This window comes from Myxocyprinus asiaticus, chromosome 37 (assembly GCF_019703515.2).
Source record: "Myxocyprinus asiaticus isolate MX2 ecotype Aquarium Trade chromosome 37, UBuf_Myxa_2, whole genome shotgun sequence".
Lineage (NCBI taxonomy): Eukaryota > Metazoa > Chordata > Actinopteri > Cypriniformes > Catostomidae > Myxocyprinus > Myxocyprinus asiaticus.
In genome coordinates this window covers 32,778,437-32,800,360 of record NC_059380.1, presented here as the reverse complement: position 1 = coordinate 32,800,360, position 21,924 = coordinate 32,778,437, and the positions used below count along the sequence as shown (strand labels likewise).

The 21,924-nt window shown below is 39.4% G+C and overlaps 1 protein-coding gene across 3 annotated transcripts in view; it reads right to left on the bottom strand.

The window, feature by feature from the left end:
* The window catches only part of LOC127428329 (caM kinase-like vesicle-associated protein), a 134,444-nt gene that overhangs the window by 74,236 nt on the left and 38,284 nt on the right, over positions 1 to 21,924 (bottom strand). The window lies entirely within an intron of this gene.

Here is a 21,924-nt window from a genome sequence, read left to right as displayed (position 1 = left end):
TCCAACTCCTGACCATATGGTTGAGAGTGCAGGATTTGTTTGACTGCATTCAAAGAATGTTTAGTTTACAGACCTAGTGATCTAGACACAAATGCTTCACAGATGTTTTCACTGCATGTGTGCCAATATTTTTTTAATGGATTCTCCTGTTGGTGTTGCTTGCATGTGTGTTTCACATACAGTATTGTGTACACTTACTGAATTGTGTAAACATTTGTAAAAAAAAAAAAAAAAAAAAAAAAAAAAAAAGTCCATTTGAACTATACACTACCAGTCAAAAGTTTGGATACACCAGCTCATTGTTTATTTTATATATAGTCACATTTTAGAACAGTAAAGTCATCTAAACCATAAAGACAAAAGGAAGTATGGAAATGTTGTAATCAAAACTCTTATAGGTCCTTTTAAAATAGCCACCCTTTGTCTAGATTGCCCAGAGAGTGCAGAGCTGTATTCTCTAAACCAACATCATGAGGACATCCAACTGGAATGCTTTTTAAACAAGACTAAACAAGTTCTTTAAGCATGCTGGGCATTTGATGGCTGATTTTACTTTACTATCTTGTAATGATGGGGACAGTTGGGAGTTGGTTGTGATATCACTGTAACGACACCACAGAAGTTGTGATGAACACAAATGCATGAGTTTAAAGGAAACTCAGGAGAAACAGGTAAGTTGTGTATACAGGGAATCACAGGATAGGAATAAAGTCTTAGACAATAGACTTTAGGTCAAACACAGGGTAATGGTAGTAGGCACGGATCCATAACAGGAAACACAAACATATCACTTATCTTGAGAAACTGAACAGGGCATCGAAGCACAGGTAGGCAAATTGCAGAGCTGTTGAAAGTCACATTGTCTGAGCCAAGGGAGAGACCATGATGCTTACAATAAGGCTAGATAGTGACTGAGGGTGAGAGTGCGGCTTAAGTGCATGTCCAAACGAGGTGAAGATGAGCTGCAGGTGTGATTGATTAAAACGCAGGCGAGTGAGAGCGAGTGACTGGCGGTGAGGGACAGCCCCGTGCCCTCATGACAGTCACAAAGTGGCAAAAGCTATGAATATTAATTGATATGCACAAATTATATATATATATATATATATATATATATATATATATATATATATATATATATATATATATTTTTTTTTTTTTTTTTAACTGTTTTGATGAATAAGCATTTTTGATGACCAATTTAAGCATAATAAATAATTTAATAAATCATTAATCAAATAAACAGGGTTGTGGACAGCAAATTTGATGACTTGCGACTTGACATAATCAAAGAAGACCTGTGACTCAACTTAGACTTGGACAACAATGACTTATGACTTGGCTAGGACTCAAGCCCTATAACTTGCAAAAGACTTTGTACCTTCTAAAACCAAAGATCAGAGTTGTTCATTAAAAAAATCTGCAGCAAATCAGTGATTAATTTCCCCAATAAACAATTCATTTGATTTTCAAATCTGCATTTCCATGCTCACGCACATTCAACCAATCATACAACCAACCAATCAACTTCACGAGAGCAGTACCAAGTTTGCAGATTGCGCAATCAAGGACGACTCAGCCAAAATGACACGAAAGGTTATATCATTTGGAAATATAACATTTGGATATAAAGAATACAATATCGAAGACAACAAAAGGATTGCAACATGCAGAACATGTGGTTCAATAAATACAGACACTTTAACAACAAAGTCCAATGTCGTGAGGCATCTGAAAACCTTGTATGTTGAGACTGTTAACTGTAACATGTCAGATATGGTTCAGAAGCATTTAATTTATCATGTTAGATGGGTTAGCTTGCTAGCTACTAGGGATGGGACAATATATTGAATTTTGATATATTGCAAACCAAAAATTTATGAATCATCAACGCTTGTTGGTTCGTAATTTATTATTATTATTATTATTATTTATTTTTTTATTTGCAACAAACATCAAACATCATAATCTTTCTACATTTATTTTACCCAACCTGCACTTATTTCTTCACTGTTTACAGGGTTCACAAGGTCCTTGAAGTGCTTAAAGTGCTTGAATTTAGCTTTTAAAAATGTACTTAGAAAAGTACTTGAATACCTTGTTTTGTTGAAAAGTGCTTGAGATTAAAACAGAACATTTCTTCCATGTAATGTGTCTATCGAAGTTGAGATCCCACACTCCATTTTCATTGAATAATGTGTCTTTTAATATCCCTTCTGTTCTTTGCAGTCAGATAAAAAAGTAAAAAGAAATATACATTTTAATCACAAATAGCATGGATGCGCTAAAAAAAGAGTGACTTCTCTCTCGGTAATACACCGAGACACCTGCGCAAGTCTGTGAGATGCTCGTTGCTCTCTTAAAATGACAGTGCCATTTTTAAAAGGAATATTCCGGGTTGAAAAAAAAGTTAAGCTCAATCGACTGTATTTGTGGCATAGTGTTGATTTCCACAAAAATTATTTTAACTCATCCTTCTTTTATTTTATTAGCAAAAATTGCATGCAGTTAAAACAAGGCACTTACAAATAGAAATTAAGGAAGCCAGTCCATAAAATTTAAATACACACAGTTTCAAAAGTATAATCACTAGACGCAAATGTTATATGTGTTAATATGATTTTAGTGCAACAAAATCAGGGATTTACTGGCATTTACCAGATGGGTTTACCACAGTTACATTGTTATGACAATGAAGTTAAAGTACTGGATATACTATACTTTTGAAACTGTCTATTTTAATATTTATGTATTGGCCCCATTCACTTCCATTGTAAGTGTTTTACTGTAACAGCATTATTTTAGGGACGAGTCTAAATAATTTTTTGTGGTAATCAACATAATGCAAATCAACAAATTCTGTCGATTAAGCTTAACTTGTATTGAACTCGGAACATTTCTTTAATAATAAATTACATATAACTCTTTATTACATGGAACTCTGGAGTACTACATTATGATTGGTAAATGGCGCTATCTAGCGGTCTAATATTTCCGAGTAACATCTGCACGTCCGGGAATAAAGATGTATCAGACCGGTCATCCAGGTATTGCCAATCATCTTTCCTGCTTCTCGGATCACTTTGCGATCTCTACAAGTAAGCAAATAAAATTATTTCAACTCAAATCAATGATTTGGCCTTTTCTTTAAAAAACAAAAACAAAAACAAAAAAAACATCTGGGTTGCAGTGAGGCACTTACAATAGAAATGAATAGGGGCCAATTTTTGAACGTTATAATACTCACTTTTTCAAAAATATAGCCACATAACAAATAATATGTGTGTAAACAAGATTTTAGTGTGATACAATCACTTACTAACTTTTTCTGTGCAAAGTCATAGCCAGTTTTACAACTTCATTGCCATGACGTAATTGTAATGTCAACAAACCCTAAAATGACTGTACAAACAAATAATATGAGGTTTAACAAAAGAATTAATCTAAGTGCTTTTATAAAATTATAAGCTTCACATTTCTGCCTTTAAACCCTCCACAAATTTGCCCCCATTCACTTCTATTGTAAGTGCCTCACTGTAACCTTGATTTTTTTTTTTTTTTTTTTAAAGAAAATTATGGATGAATCTAAATACATTTGTTTTAATCAACATTATTCCACAAATGCTTTTGATAAAGCTTAACTTGTACTGAACCCGCAATATTCCTTTAAGACACACTCTAAGCAGACAAATAAAACGGAGATAGATCGGTGCCTTAGTGAAAACATTCTATACCTTATCTCACATAAAATTGAACTGGGAAGTAATGAACATACTTTAAAAAACTTCCTGATATACATTAGTATACATTAACTATAGTAATTCATATTCAGACACTAATCTCTGACTTAAGATTTGAAGCTTAAAGTTGAGGACTTGTGACTTGACTTGGACTTGCCTGTCTTGACTTGGGACTTGCCTGTTTTGACTTGGGACTTGACTCGAGACTTGAATGCAAGAACTTGAGACTTACTTGTCAAGTCAAGTTGTCACGCTATTGGGAAGGATGAGACAAGAGTGTGGGGTTCCAATAGCAGAACTATTTATATTTATTATTTCCAGAAGAAGAGGAAAAAGAAACAATGATGAAAATCAAACACTTCAACAGTTTGCTGGCTAAATATGTACGTCACACTCTTACACAAACAAACCAACAAGAAAACAAACAAGAACTGACCAAGACTAAGGGAAACATGAGGGCTATATATACACAAATGAAGATTAATAATAATAATAACAAGTTTAATTTATATAGCGCCTTTCCAGAGCTCAAGGACACTTTACAATAGTAAAACAATAAAACACAAACAAAGAACAGTCACAAAAACACAGTTCAGATAGCACAGTCATTTAGAGTGAATACATAACACATTAAGATAAATAACTGAGTAAACAAACGTTTTAAGTTGAGATTTAAACTCAGAGATAGAAGAGATGCTGCGAAGAGTCAGGGGGAGTGAATTCCATATACTGGGTGCCACTACGCTGAATGACCTGCCACCCATAGTAGAGAGGCGAGATCTAGGGACAGAAAGGAGTCTGGACCCAGAAGACCTAAGCAAGCGGATCGGGTTGTAGGGGAGAAGCAATTCACTAAGATAGTGAAGTGCCAGACTATGAAATTATTTAAATGTAAGCAGGATTAGTTTATATTTGATGCAAAACAAAACTGGTAACCAGTGAAGTTCAAACAGGAATGGAGTAATATGAGCTGAGTGCTTGGTATGTGTAAGAATTCTAGCAGCAGAATTTTGAATATATTGCAACCTAGCAATAGAGTTAGCAGGTAAACCAATAAATTTTTTTCGTAAGTGTTGGTGTTCCAATAATAATGATCTCAGTTTTATCCATGTTCAATTTTAGGAATTTGGAGTTAAGCTATTTTTTTTAATTTAATTTATACATGTTGATAGTGGACCGGTCTGGAGAGTGGGAGCATATCTACAAGCTGTACATATTTGAATGTCATCAGCATAACAGTGGTAACTGAAACTGTGGCGGCAAATGAGTTGGCCCAAAGGCAGTATATATATAATGAATAGTAGAGTTCCAAGAACCGATCCCTGAGGGACACCTAATTTCAGGGAAACAGTAGGTGACTGATAATTTTGAATTGAAATGTAAAACTGTCTATCCATGAGGTATGAAGAAAGCCAGGAGAGAGCAACACTAGTGACACCAACATCCGAGAGGCGGGAGAGAAGTAATTCATGGCAAACAGTATCAAAAGCAGAACTAAGATCAAGTAATAGAAGAATGGAGAGAGAACCAGAGCCACCAGTGAGTAGTAGGTCATTGACAACCCTTACAAGGGCAGTTTCAGTAATGTGAAGTGGGCAAAAGCCAGACTGAAAGGGGTCAAAAAGATCATTTTGAATAAGGAAAGATTTTAACTGGGAGGCAACAACTCTTTCCAGTATTTTTTAAATGATTGGTAAGTTAGAGATAGGGTGAAAATGAGAAAGAACAGTAGGGTCCAAGTTAGGTTTTTTAAGTACTGGAGTTACTGCCACAGTTTTAAGTGGTAAAGGGAGAGAAGCAGAAGCTAGTGATCTGTTTATGAAATGTGAGATAGGTGCAGAGATGACAGAATGACAGAATTTGAGGAGGGATGTGGGAGCAGGATCAAGTCTGCAAGATGAAGAATTGGACATCAGTATTAAGTCACTGACAGAGGAGGGGTTTGTAGGAGTAAAACTAGACAAGAGTGGTGTGGCATAAAACTAAAATCTGAAGCCTCATCTATAAAGCACTGGCAGACAGCATTCATCTTTTCCTGGAAATAATTCAGGAAAGAACAACAAAGCTCATTAGATGCATGGACATGAGCTGGAGGTTGGGTGAGCTTATTTATCATGTCAAACAAAACCTTGGGCCTATTGCTTGCTTTATTGATAATTGTAGAGATATAGTAAGACCATACAGAGTTCAGAGCAATTTTGTAATGAATAAACTAGAGACATCTGGAAGTAAAACTTAAGTCTCTGTTTTCATAAGAGTCTCTGAAAACAGAAAGATGACAAAAAGGAGTTCATATTGTGACAGAACCCCCCCTCCACCCAAAGGTTGACTCCTGGTGCCCAAAGACAGAGGAGGAGGGTAGGTCGAAGCAGACCAGGACAGAGTCGACAAATGGCTGGGAGTTTCAGAGGGCAGAGTTGCCAGGGAAGGAGGCGGAGTGGGTGCAGCTGCAGGAGGAGCAGGGACTTGAGACTCAGGAAGTGGAGTGGGCAGAGCCGCAGGAGTAGCAGGGAGTTGAGCCTCAGGAGGAGGAGCCGCTGGAGGATCAGGGATTTGAGACTCAGGAGGTGGAGCCGGAGGTGGAGTGGGCAGAGCTGCAGGAAGAGAAGGTGGAGTGGGTGGAGCCACAGGAGGATCAGGGAACTGAGTCTCAGATGGAGCGGGCAGAGCCGCTGGAGAAGCAGGCGGAGCCAAAGGAGGATCAGGGAATTGAGTCCCAGGAGAAGCGGACAGAGGCACTGGAGGTGGAGCGGGCGAAGCTGCTGGAAGAGGAGTCTCAGGGGCAGGTGGAGCCGCTGGAAGAGGAGTCTCAGAAGACGATGCGGGGGAAGCATGTAAGGCTCGGAAGGCAGAGCCATGGAGGGCTTGGAGGGAGGAGCCATGGAGGGCTCAATGAAGGGGATCTCCAGGACCACCAAGGCTGGGGAGAAAGTGGTCTCCATTGAAGGGAACTCAGAGACCACTGGAACCAGAGTAGCCCCCCTCAAAAATTCCTCTAGGGCTGGAGCAGGCATAAATGCTGGCACTGGGACGGACACGGCTTCAAAACGCTGGCTCTGAGATGGACACGGCTCCAAAAGCTGGCTCTGGGACGGACACGGATTCAAAAAGCTGGCTCTGGGATGGGCAAGGTTTCAGAAACTAGCTCTTTAAACATGTCAGGCATGGGCTCGTTGACGTGACAGGCATGGGCGCTGGCTCATTGACCGTGGCAGACGTGGGTGCTGGCTCGTTGACCATGGCAGGCGTGGGCACTGGAGAAATGGCCTCCGTTAAAGAAATCTTCTTGACCACTGGAGTAGATAGCAGAAGGCCAGCCATTACGATGTTAGCAATGAAGTCCCAAAGGGGAAGACCATCGGAGCCTAAAGGGACCTCACAGGTTTATTCAGTCCCAAACAGAAAATGGTCCTGAGGATTCTTTCACTCCAGTTCACTTGAAAGGCCAAGTTCCAAAACCTTGCACAATAATCCTCCACCGAAGAAGACCCTTGTGTGAGTCACTCGAGTTGTTCTGCTGGATCCATCTTTTGGGTCTGTTCTTCTGTCACACTATTGGGAAGGATGAGATGAGAGTGTGGGGTTCCACTAGCAGAACTATTTATATTTATTATATCCAGAAGAAGAGGAAAAAGAAACAATGATTAAAATCAAACACTTGAGCAAAAAAGGAAACAAAACGCTACAGCAGTTTGCTGGCTAAATTTGTACGTCACACTCTTACACGAACAAACCAACAAACAAACAAGAACCAACCAATATATATATATATATATATATATATATATATATATATATATATATATATATATATATATATATAGTAATCAGGGAATAAATCAGGAAAACATGGCAAGGAAAAACTTCAAACTAAGAGTGCTAGAGAAGATTATATTTATATTTTCTGTTATTACATCAAGTTCTTCTAGACATTTTGGTTTACCGAGTATGTGAGACAATTCTGGAAGAATTAGTGAAGCTATCTTTAGTGGTCGACAGAATAGTTCTACATGAACGATAGTGTGGTGTAGATTGAGTGACATTAGCAGATCGCAGCAAACAAGAGACAAGGTAATGATCTGAGATGTCATTGCTCTGCTGTAGAATTTCTATAGTATGAACATCAACTCCATATGACAGAATTAAATCTAGCGTATGATTACGATGAGTTGGTCCTGTCACATTTTGTCCGACCCCAAGAGAGTTGAGAATATCGATAAATGCTAATCCCCATGTGTCATTTTCATTATCTATGTGAATGTTGAAGTCACCAACAATTAAAGCACTATTTACAGTAACTACTAGATCTGATACGGCCCGGGTGATCTATCTACTGTAGCAAGGGCAAAAGAAAACAGAGATTTTTTATTTTTATTTGACAGTGTCACATTAAGCATTACTAGTTCAAAAGACTTAAACTTATATCCTGTCCTCTGAGTAACACCAAACGCTTCACTGTAAATTGTAGCAACTCCTCCTTCTCGACCCTTCAGACGAGGCTCAGGTTTATAACAATAACATGGGACAGTAGATTCATTTAAAATAATATTTTCATCCGGTTTAAGACAGGTTTCAGTCAAGCAGAGTGCATCCAAACTATGATCTGTAATAATTGTTGGGCCTCATGTATTCAGATAGAAGACAGAGGCAGGCCTAACAGTCATAAAAACATTCCTCAAGCCCCCTCCTTCTAAGTCGTAAATTTTACTGATAAAATCGCACCAAAATCAAACAAAGGGAGTCCAAAACAGACTACAAATCCATGAAGCCTTGCTCACTAAAGGATCAAGCACTCAACTCCTATTGGATGAGGCACACAACAGAACGTCCCTCAAACATGACATCATCAGGACTTCAAATAATTCTGAAATGCTTCCAAAGTTGCTTCCAGCGACTTCGTTCACCGTATACGGACGTAGCTTTTTGCTGCTCTCCGGTGCAACCTCGTGGCTTAAGGAATTAATGTCCGACTTGAAACTGTAGCCATACAATCTCCATCTCGCTGGACGAGTTAAGATTACTCTGTGTTCAACCGAACACTCTAACGGACCCGAAGGAGAACGCCGAGCAATTCGCATCTTCATCCGTTGGCCTACAGAAGTGAAGAGATTAAAGATTTCTCCTCCATCTTCAATCAAGTCGACATTTCTGAGTTCTCCGCCAGCCCGCCGAGAATCAACAGCCGTACCGCCCTCTGAGAATCAACAGCCGTACCGCCCGCCGACAGTGCGAGGAAACGGCCTCCCGTCATCACACGAGCCTCAAGGAACCGGGTCAGAGTTAAAGGACGGAGGAAAACACATTCTACCTGTGTCCTCATGCGATTCAAGTAAGAGGTTTACGTCTGGGCAGAGATAGAATATTATAGCGTGTTATTCTTGTGTTTCAAGGTTTTTGCTTGTACAGTTTACGGACCGCCATGTCCGCTAATTATTAATACTCAGGGTATTAATTATCACGAATTTGTTTTGCTGTATTGTGGTCCAACCAAATTGGATTGTTGTGCATTTTCGCCATCGCGGGTGAGATAGCAACTGAGTTCATCCATTAGAGTCAAATAACACAGGACTTTTACGAGCCCCGCTCGTAAAACCGCGTCTCTGAGTGATGAACACGGCTGCTTTATCTCCAGCTATCGCGAAATCAGCTTTCGGGCTGTCACTTAATAATCTCTCTCTCTCTCACTAACCACACTGACACACACACACACACTGATACACACACACCTTATGTGTTATAGGATTCTTTTTATTTCCATATCTAATCATATCACTGTTTAGTTTGTAGTTGTAAGTCGGAAGTTTATTGACTGCATTGTATTAATTATTAATTGATATTACTGCATAAATAAACCTTGTTTATATTACAAAGAGGAGTGTTTTGGTTTGTTTTGCATACGCCTGTGTCATGCTGACGGGATGTCAGTGCTCGGATTCAAACCTTCATTCATTGTTTTTTTTCCCGAAAATCGATATTCTTCGGATGTCGATTTTCCTAAGAAAACAATCTAATAATGAGACTGTTTTAATATTCGGTTATTAGTCCCTGATTCCAGGGTGGTGCCCCGTCAATGTTAATCCTAATTAATATTCTATTGATTTTTGATAATTGATAATTATCTTTGATTGAATTTGAATGATCAATAAGCTAGTGTTAATTTTAATTAATGTTTCATCGACGTTAACAATTAACGATTATCTTTGATAACTGTTGATTTAAAGGATTAAAAAAAAGCTAACATTGATTCTCATCAATGTTCTATTGATTTTAATAATTAATAATTATCTTTGATAACTATTAATTATTGCTAATAACCAAACTTGCTCCTAAACGTAGCACACTACATTTACTGGAGTCCCATATGAGGTTTTAATGAGTTAGATCCAATTAATTAATTTAAATATTGATTATTAACTACAGAAATAATTATTAATTATTTCTGATAGTAACACTGATCTAAACAACCAGTAAAGCCCTACATAATAATTGGTGCCCCGTGTGAGGCATCCTACGTGCCAGTTCTGTCACAGTGTATATGCATAAGAATCCAAAGTAATAACTTGAAATCCTTACTTCAAAGTTTGGTTCTGTTTGACAATTTACTTCTCACAACTTGCCAAACATAAGCCAGTGTGGTGTGAAAGTGCTCTTAAGAGTGAATTAGGGGTTGGTACATTTACTATAGTCTGCTTAAAACCTGCTGTTGTTGTTATTTAACTCCTAACGCTTTCATCTAAATGTTACAGAGAGGTGCCAAGTCACTTCATTGACGTCCACCAAAGAAAGAACGCAGTGAAATTTGCACATTACATAACAGAAGACCGTAAGCCACAGGTCGAAGCCTCTCAACTGAAAAACAACAAGCTGTCAGAGCCACTATCACAAGAATTTTTACGGCCCCAATAAAATGAGTCACCAATCGCCCTGCGTGATTGGAGCTAAAGCTCCACAGAGGTTAGTCGACCCAGCACTGCAAGATGTAGTTGCTGCTGTCCTCCGTCTCTCCATAGAGGAGAGAAATAACCTTAACGGCTACAATATTAGTCGTTGTGATGAAGCATTGCAGGAACTAGTTGATTATGTCAACAACCCGGTCGGGAAGCCAGTGCGCACAATCCTGGACCTTGTGGGCCAAATGTTCCTTCTTCATCACCGCAAAACCCAACTGCAAACCGCCGAGCATCAGGCCCAGCTCGCACAGCTGCAGAGCAGCTATCAAGCGGTGCAGAATGAAAATCTCAGCCTGCACCAAGAAATTAGGTGCACTCATGCTGAGAAAGTCCAGGCACAAGAAGTTAATGCCCGGATGCAGGAGGAAAACAAAGCCCTGCGCAGGCAGCTTCAAGCTGCCCAGCTAAGAGTAGAGTCAGATCAGGTAAGTGCAGCTGAAACGCACCGCACGACATCTGACATAGAAGAGGGCTCCCTTTTTAGCGATACGCGTAGAAATGTGCCCCTGAGAAACCCAGGAACTCACGCTAGGAGCCGAGCTGCCCCTAGTGGTACAGTCTCTGACTTCGTCCTCCAAGACACCTTTCAAAATCCTCCAGCGGCCCGCTGGAGGATTTTCAATACTTTGAATACTGGCTGGCAAGTCTGGAAATAGTCCAACTAGTAAAATATGTACATGTTTATATAAAATAGCATGTCAACTAATGTAAGTAAAGACTTACTCATCCGAAATTGTATCCTCGGCTGGATCAAGACGCTCTTCAAAATGCAAACGTTCCTCGTCGGATTCCCGCTCTTCTTCTGAGGAAAATGTGAACTCTTCGTCACTATCCAGGACCATCTGTAGAGCTTCCTCACCTGTGTAGCATGCCATCTTCCAAACACGCAGGAAAGTGAATGAATCTGATGATCAACTTGATGTTTTTTAAGGCATTGTTGGGGGCGTTTACCATTTGCATTGATCGCCTCAGCACATTACCGTATGAATAGCGTGCTCTGCTGGTGGGTGGGATCACATTAGCGATAATGAGCTGAGCCAGGAGAAACTGTACATTGCATTTTTTCATACAGATTACATTGCAGAGAATATTTGTTTTAAATTTGACTTATTTTATTTAAAAGTAGACATTTTAAGCTTTCTTTAGACATATGTTTCATGTTTGTCTGATAAGCATTCGCGGAGTTTCACTTCATTTTTGTGACGTGTTTCAGAAAGATGCTCGCGGAGACAGAGACGGCTGAAAGCGCACTCTGTTTATTTTCTTTATTTTACAAAAGCAAAAGGTTTTGTTGTTATTGTGAGTGTACACAAATAATATAAAATAATAACTTCTGGTTATCACCCTCAATCTAATGGTCAAGTCGAATGGCTAAACCAGGACCTGGGTAAATTCCTCCGAGCCTACTGTCAAGTCAACCAACATGACTGTAACCGTTTCCTTCCCTGGGCTGAATATGCTCAGAACTCTGATCAAACCTGCCACTGGAACCACACCATTCAAATGCATCTTAGGGTTTCAACCACCACTCTTTCCCTGTTCCGGGAAACCTTCCGATGTTCCCGCTGTCGACAACTGGATGCAACGCAGCGAGGCTATCTGGGACCAAGCTCATATCCACCTACAACATGCCATTAGTTGACAAAGTGAACAAGCCGATCTCCATCGCCGCCCAGGTCCCAACTATGCTCCTGGACAACGGGTCTGGCTATCAACCCGAGATCTTCATCTATGACTCCCGTGCAAGAAACTAAGTCCCAGGTACTATGTTGGCCCTTTCAAAATTCTCAGTCAAATTAACCCTGTATCATTTAAACTTCAGCTCCCTGCTAACTACCGTATTCCCCCTATATTTCACGTGTCCCTGCTCAAACCTGCGGCACCTCCGAGAGAGGAAGGTTCTCAAGACCCTCAGAGACCCCTTCCATTCCTCAATGACAGAGAAGAAGACTTTCGGGTACACAAGCTCCTGGACTCTCGACGCCGGTGTTGGACACTTCAATATTTGGTGGACTGGGAAGTCTACGGTCCCAAGGAACGTTCCTGGACTAATTCTGAGGACATTCTGGACCCTAATCTCATCACTGAGTTTCACCGCAATTTCCCTTATCGACCCGCTCCCAGAGGTCGAGGTAGACCCCGACGTAGACAACCTCCTTATGTCAGGAGCTGTTCGTGGGGGGGGGGGTTCTGTTACACCCGCAGCACCTGCCATCTCCCCTGAACGCTGCCAGAGGTCGCCATCACCTGAGTATTAACATTTCACAAACTACATTTCCCATAATCCTCCAGTCAGACTGATTACTCTTCCACCTGTATTACATTTAACCCTTTCTATTTAAGTTCCCAGTTTCCACGCATTCAACGCGAAGTCTTGTTTGCCTAGTCTACAATTCTGAGCGTTATTACTATCATTGATTACCCTGTGTTTGACTCCTGCCTGTTCTCCGAATTCCCCAGCCTTCTTGTGAGTGTTTTGGATTTACTGCCTGTTTATTGGATTACCCCTCTGCCTATTGGACTTACTTTGTTTGCCTTTCTGGACTGCCTTTCTGTGTACCGATCCCTTGCCTGCCTTTGTTTTTGCTCTTTCTTTTGTTACTTTGTTTTTACTATTTATTTACCTTATTAAACTGCACATGGATCTTAACACTACTGCCCCGGAGTCTTTGCTACAGTATTTTATTTGTAGTTAATATTTGCTATTAATCGATGTTGCCCCAAAGCTTAATAATATTGATTATTTTTCAGAGTGACTATTTGCTTTCAGATGTAAACCCAATAGTATATTGGCAATGTAGAAATACACAACAAAGTGCATGTGTGTGTCGCTCCAATGGCGTGGAGCTTAATGTCGATGTGCCGGTGTCTGTACGACCAGGGTTTGGTTCTGCATTTGGCGTATTATTTTTCCCATTCTGTTTCTTGACTTCACTCTTAATATTTTCTTTATTACTATTTATAATAAATAAAAAAATAATTTAAAGGTAGCTTTACTATAGATTTGATGATTTTAACAATGGTGTTACTACAGTATATGGTGTTAATATAGTAACCAAGTTTAATTTTGTGGTTACAATTATTTTACTACAAAATACCATGGTGATACTATGGTTATTATATCTGTAGAGGATGTCAGGACTGATCAGTGTAGGACTTTGCAACCCTTTTAACACTTTATCAGAACATTTTTCTAGAATTTTCTTTTTCAACAGACATACATACGCTTTGGACACCCACAGCTTCAGCAATTCACACCTTAACTCGATGGGGGTAGGAGGTGTTTAAATCTTTTGTTTGAGCTGAATAAGGTGCAGTGGGGACTCATATATTGCCAGACAAGAACATGATCGATTATTAGCAACATACACTGAAAAAAATATATTTACACTTTTTAATTTTATAATGTCACATAGTATTTGGGAGCAGCGTTTAGATGAGAAAGGACATTCAGATTTCATACAATGTCATAATTTGACAAGACCATCATATTGTGAACGTGAAGTACAAGTTAACATCATATTGTGAATGTGAAGCACAAGTTAACATGCCGTTAACATCGCTTGATAATGTGCACCATTTTACACAGAATAAAACCTCATTTGAACAAAAAGATGCTCGCTAGTGTTGTCGCCGCCGAATAGCTCAAACTGATAACGCTGTGCTAAATTGTGCTGATCGTCTTTTATTTTTATTTTATTTAGCAATTTATACCACTTATTTTCATCTGTACAAGGATGCCAACATTATGTAGAAAGTTTATTCAGAACTCAGCCCCACGTAACACTGGAGAATGACATAGAGGGAACCCCCAGTATCACAGCGCAGTGGCAGGCATGATAAAAATAAAACAACAAACACACCAGCAACTGTAGAAAATTTGGAAATAGTGTGGAGCAAGGAGAACAAATCTTGCTCAGACGTCATGTTCATTATTTACACGCAGTATGCGCAATACAATGTAACAAAAAGCTATGTTAAATAAGTTAAATAATTTACTTTGTAATGTAATCATGAATGCTGCCGCCCTATGCGACTGTATCGGCAATTATTTTATCTTTAAAACACAATTGTGGCAATAAATATACCATGTAAAATATATATACAGTATAATATGAACAAATGACCAACAATAATCTTACAGGACACAGTGTCAGTAGCAGCCACAACACAAAATGGCTTCTTGTGAATCTGCTGGACATAGTTTACATTCTACGTGTATCCAAACAGACAATAAGGTAAGTAAAACTGGTCTCGAACCCGCGATTTGCAGGAAAAGACAGTAACAGTATACAAGTGCACAGCCCCTGAGCTATCAGCCCATATGTGACTTTCAAAGAACTTCTGTTTTTAACTACTCCACACCAACCATTGTAACTTTAAACAATATTACTTAAAAACAACAAAATAAGCACACACACATAAGGTATATATACGTGTATATATATAAATATGAGCGGGTCTAACACTTTTAGTGTAACACTGCCGACTGGCCGGGTCAATTATAACACGGGCTAACGGCACCAATTAAATGCATTGTTGTTGTTTTTTTCATTAGGGCTAACAAATGAAATTATGAGTGTTCACAATGTATTTGTTTTGTTTTGATTTTCAGAAAGATAATTTAAAAAACGAATATAGTATATGAAGCAAAAGTTTAAATTTATTGAAAAAGGCTGACATTCGAGCCTTTTTTTCTCTATATCAATAAATGAGCTAAATAAGCTATAACTTTAATGCTGCCATTAATTTTGCATTGTTAGATCACCTTCTACACATCGAAATGTAAAAAAAAAAAAAAAGAAAAAATACAAATAATAATATTAACAATTTAATCATAATATATCACTTTCTTCACACTACTAAACAATGGTGACAAAAGTGTCCCTTTGTGCATCCTGGTGGTGATTTTGCGAACGTGTCTTACATGTGAGAATTTTAAGTTTTCACACGGAGTACTCCCCGCGGTACTAAGGCATCTCTTTTCGGAACTTTCCCTGCATCCCTTTGTTAGACCCTGACATTACAGCTGCTTCATCATAGCACTGGCCGATGCAAGCGTTGACATCAATGTTGCAATGACTGAGAGTTGTTTTAATACTTTGCAGAAGTAGTTTATAAATTCCTCCATAGCATTCCCTCCATGCAGGTATTAGACTACCACCAAAATCTGCTCTTTTTTTTTTTTTTTTTTTTTTTGCTAATATATTTACTCTCATCTACAATTAAGGCAAAATACCCTGCATCGCTCAATTCCTCACTAATCTGTTTCCTTACCATATCAGCCATAATGCAGATGATCTCATTTTGTACTTCGTGGTGAGTTTATTTTGCATTTGACGGATTGTCCGCTATCTTTTTAGTAACAGTTTGGTCAAATATGCCAATTATATTCAGGAGCTTGACAAAGTTTCCCCTGTTCACCGACTGGTCACCTCTCTGTGGCCATGCTGAGCAATATCCTGACAAGCCATGTAGTGCAAACTCTCCACCACAGCCTTTATACAGTGCCGATTTTCTTCGACCAGTTTATAATGTCTCTTATATATAATGTTCAGTATTTTTAAGCCATTGTGCTTCCTCTATTAAAACTCACACCATGCCTCCATAGAAAACTTAGGTGCAGCACTTATGGGCTTTGAAACACTGCTGTGCTGGAATCCAGAAATGGCAAACACTGACTCCAAATGAAACCGATGGCCACCCATGGCCACAAAATGTCTGCATGAAAAGCAGAAAGCTGCATCATTATCCACTGAATACTCCAGCCAGGCATATTGATCAAACCAACCAGACTGGAAGCTTCTTTGCTGGTTTCCAAATGTCTGGGTTGGGTATTTGTGGAGAGGGCACCTTGGTCTCTCATCTGGATTCTGGCTAACATCCATAGGTCCACTAACACTTAACCTTGTGTTGGTAACATGACTGAAACTTGCAGTTGTGCTAGCTGCCATCTCCATGGCAATCACGGTGATGGACTGCTCTGTGTCCGACAAGCTATCTGTTCTGAATCTGGCCCATTCTCCATCTCAGGAGGTGGTAATCATATTAATATCCTCATCCTCATTCTCACTGGAAATGGGCACTGATGTAAAACTACAAGGCTGCTTAGTTGGCACAAGGAACTGCTCCATTTTTGTGACAAAATGTTACAACCTTCAGGTGAGTGCAACAGCATCCATAGCTGTAATTTACATCACGTGACATTGCATGAATGACACACGAGTATTGATTTAAATGTTTTTAAATGTAATTGTTGTTTTAAATCATTAACTTATTTATTTATTAAAATGTATGCTGTATACAATTGCTTCCAGATAGTCCTGAAGCACCTGCAAGTACCCATTCCAAACCCCCAGCACAACAGGCTTTGAAAAACTTGTCAACCAAGGTTACAATATTGTAAAACTGTAAACATAAATAAATAAAAACCTAAAAATCTGTATATTGTTGTGAACAGCACTTGCTTCACCTTAGTAAAGATCTAAAATCTTGAATCAAGGTATTACCCCATGTGACTCTACCCTCCCTAGCAACCGGGCCAATTTGGTTGCTTAGGAGACCTGGCTGGAGTCACTCAGCATGTCCTGGGATTTGAACTGGCGAACTAGCGAGCTCCAGGGGTGGTAGCCAGTGTATTTTACCACTGAGCTACCCAGGCCCCCCATCCTCCACAATATTAATCGTGGCTATCCACTTTGCTACAGCAATCGTGAAGCTGCATTTACATGATTTGCGGTGTTCTGGACTCCACATGAAAAGCACTCGCAGAAAATGTCTTGTTTTGCTTTTAGCGCTGTCACTATACACCTTATGATACCTCATTCAAACTGTCTGGTAAGACGAAAGCACAACGTAATGCCAGGGAAATGCTAATGCTTCACTCCAGCGAGTCGTGTGAATGCGGTTTATCACAAGTCCCATCTGTGTCTGTTTTGTACAAAAAATTACGGTTAAGATGTCCTTTCTTCATCACTTGATTATTGACATGCAATCGCTGATGTGGCAACTCACAAGGGCCATGTCCACACAGCAGCAAAATACGGTTGTCAGTCCTGTTTTGAGTGCTTAATGCGGTTATATTCACCCACACTTTGGTTATTTACGAGAGTGACAACCGCATTCAGATTGTAAATCCCAAACACTGACTGTGTGAACGTAGCCAAGGAGCTGAATAAAATGTCAGAATCCTGTGTCAAATTGGTAAATGTGTTAATCATGTAAAAAAAAACAAAAATAAAACTGTTAAACCTGTTTTAATAAATCACATGTATTAACATGTTAATTTTGAGAGCTGTAATATATCTGAATATACACTATATTGCGTGAAATTTCCTCGCTACTAAATATTCCAGTCAACTGTCAGTGGTATTATAACAAAGTGGAAGCGATTGGGAATGACAGCAACTCAGCCACGAAGTGGTAGGCCACGTAAAATGACAGAGCGGGGTCAGCAGATGCTGAGGCGCATAGTGCGCAGAGGTCGCCAACTTTCTGCAGAGTCAATTGCTACAGACCTCCAAAGTTCATGTGGCCTTCAGATTAGCTCAAGAACAGTGCGTAGAGAGCTTCATGGAATGGGTTTCCATGGCCGAGCAGCTGCATCCAAGCCATACATCACCAAGTGCAATGCAAAGCGTCGGATGCAGTGGTGTAAAGCACGCCGCCACTGGACTCTAGAGCAGTGGAGACGCATTCTCTGGAGTGACAAATCACGCTTCTCCATCTGGCAATCTGATGGACGAGTCTGGGTTTGGCGGTTGCCAGGAGAACGGTACTTGTCTGACTGCATTGTGCCAACTGTGAAGTTTGGTGGAGGAGGGATTATGGTGTGGGGTTGTTTTTCAGGAGCTGGGCTTGGCCCCTTAGTTCCAGTGAAAGGAACTCTGAATGCTTCAGCATACCAAGAGATTTTGGACAATTCCATGCTCCCAACTTTGTGGGAACAGTTTGGGGATGGCCCCTTCCTGTTCCAACATGACTGCGCACCAGTGCACAAAGCAAGGTCCATAAAGACATGGATGAGTGAGTTTGGTGTGGAAGAACTTGACTGGCCTGCACAGAGTCCTGACCTCAACCCGATAGAGCACCTTTGGGATGAATTTGAGCGAAGACTGTGAGCCAGGCCTTCTCATCCAACATCAGTGTCTGACCTCACAAATGTGCTTCTGGAAGAATGGTCAAAAATTCCCATAAACACACTCCTAAACCTTGTGGAAAGCCTTCCCAGAAGAGTTGAAGCTGTTATAGCTGCAAAGGGTGGGCCGACGTCATATTAAACCCTATGGATTAAGAATGGGATGTCACTTAAATTCATATGCGTCTAAAGGCAGGTGAGCGAATACTTTTGGCAATATAGTGTATATATATATATATATATATATAGTAGAGTGATACAGTGATTAAAATCAATTATTATTGACAGACAATGTATAAATCTTACTTGCTATTTCAAAGACTTATGTTAGGTTTATTTTTTCATATTCATTTTATGGTCAAATGGATAACTGATCAGGAAAACAATTAAGGTAACTTTAAATAAAATGTGAGACTGCCAAAAATCTCATGGATAAATAATTATAAAAAGCAGATTGTGTGGATTTTTAAAACTGTTCTTTGAAGTGTGCTTTAAATTAGATATCACTTTGCTTACAGCTTGTTGGTTCAGTATCTGTGTGTGTTCTGTGATTGAGAACATAACCAACCCCAGAGCAGATTTGCCATTTAGCATATGTAACTATAGCTGTAACACGGACTCAGGCTGAGTGGGATCCATGTGCAGTTTATTGAAACACAGCAAGTTCAGAGTACAGACAAGTGTGGGTCGAATAACTAGGGCAACCAACAATATCAGAGGCAGGGCAGTAAACGTGGCATAACAGGCAGAGGATCGGGGCAGGCAGCAAACAGCAATAGAAATAGTCCAGGCAAACACAGTGATAGGCAGGCAGCAAAGTTTTGTACAGAGGTAATCCAAGGCAGAGTCAAACACAGGCAGAACAACTCGAAATAATAATGCTCAGAAATGTAGCTGGGGCAAACAAGACTTTGAAGACTTCGCAAAGAGTGAACACACACACCGGGCTAAATAGTCTGAGTGATATGGAACAGATGTGCAGTAATCAGTCCAGGTGTGTGGGCACTTGAGAAATGTAGTCCAATGTTAATACTCAGGCAAGTGAGAACTCCTGTGGCCGATTGAGGAATCTTCACTGGCGTTCGTGACAATAGCAATGAACCCAGACGAAAACCTATCCACCTTACTGGTACCGCAAATTCAAAGTTTGCTCAAACTAAGTTTACCAAGCTAGCCACTAAATCCTTCTTTGTGATAAAGACCACTGGTAACAAGCATAACCAGCGTGATCACTAATATCCCTCCCAAAATGTCCATGATGACTGAAGGCTGACCATACTTCAGCATTGTTCTCTAACCACCATCATAACAAGAAACACACTGAATGATTATTGAAACTAGTAAAAGATAATTTTTACACCCATAAATGTGTTATTGATTCTTTCAGGCTTTGCATTCTCATATGACAGAGTTATGCATTTACTCTGTCTTTATTTGCCTTTCCCCATCTTTGACCACACTAAATATTGACTGCAGTTTCATTGTAAGATGGCCAAATGAATCGTAGAAAGGGTGCAGGGGAGTGATGTGTGTACATTTTCAGTGACTCTTGAGAATGTTCTCCAAAATGACTGCTATAAATATGTCTTTTCATTACAGAAGTAGGAGTTTATGAATGTTCTCCCCCACCCACCACCCATACCAAACAACCATGCATATTTTCTAATCTCATTAGATTTGTATTACTCACATGCTGCTTCAGCTACACACTTTTTAATTGGCTTGCATAAAATTGACATTACAAGAAATATTTTAAGCTGTCACTTTAGATACATAATGAAGTCGGTTTGAATGCTGCTTGCACAGTAATTGAAGGTCCGGTTGGAATGCTGACTGCTGTAGTTGGGGGATGAGAGACGTTACAGGCTGTACATTGTAGCGTGCTTGTAATCCAAATAGTGTGTGTTTAAGTGTGCATGTGTGCTCAGATTCAGTCTGCACTTTTTAGTATCATTTTCACAATAAAACTTTTCCCCAGTGTTGGTGAGTAGTTAACTAAATGTAGTGACACTACTAGCGCAGCTACATTTTTCAGTAGCTTGACAGTTGTTCAGCTATTTTCACAATCATGTAGCTTATCCAGTTTTCCAATGAGTTCCACAATTTCCAACGAGAATTACTGCAATATGTCACTTTGTATTGCGAAAGCAGTAATGAAGCCGAGGGAGTAATCAAACATGCTCACCTAAACTGTCCTCTCTCTCTCATGCAGCACTGGGAAAACCAAATAATTTAAGTGAATCGGTTCATTTGGACAGTTCATGTAAATGAACTGGTTAAAATAAATGATTTCCTTATATTTAGCATTGGGAACTCTGATTCATTTTTGTGATTACATTTATTTGGGCGGTTTATGTAAATGAACTAGTATAGTACTACATAAATTATTCACAGCCTTAAAGCGACCTTGCCTTCTGTTTTGAAGTGAAATATTAAGTGTCTTTCTACTGTTTATCATTATATTTCAATTCTTTTACATAAAATAGGGTGCTTTCTAGTTTATTAGTGTATATTAAGTATAAATTTACGTTCAATCAGAGAACATGTGTCGTGTCTAAGCAATATTTCTGAGGTGGAAGAATACTATTCTACAAACATTAGAAATTTGGTCAGATTGGTATCAAATATAACACCTCAGTTCTTCGCTATAGAAGACGATGTAACAGTACATCCATCGAGAGTCAAATTATATTTTAGCGGCTTATTTTTAGAGGTTTTTGGTCCAATAATTAGTACCTCTGTTTTGTCGGAATTGAGTAGAAGGAAATTTCTGGCCATCCAATCTTTGATTTCATTGATACACTCTGCTAATTTGGAGAATTGTGAAATTTCGTCAGATTTTGAAGAAATATAAAGTTGGTTATCGTCTGCATATCTTATTCCATGATTCCTGATAATATCTCCCAGGGGAAGCAGTATATAAGGAGAAAATCAGAGGCCCTAAAACTGATCCTTGTGGCACTCCATACTTTTGTTTGATTTGACAATTCCTCGTTTACACAGACAAAGTGGTAGCGGTCTGCTAAATAGGACCTGAACCATGCTAATGCAAGTTCACAAATGCCAACATAATTCTCAAGCCTATTCAAGAGAATGT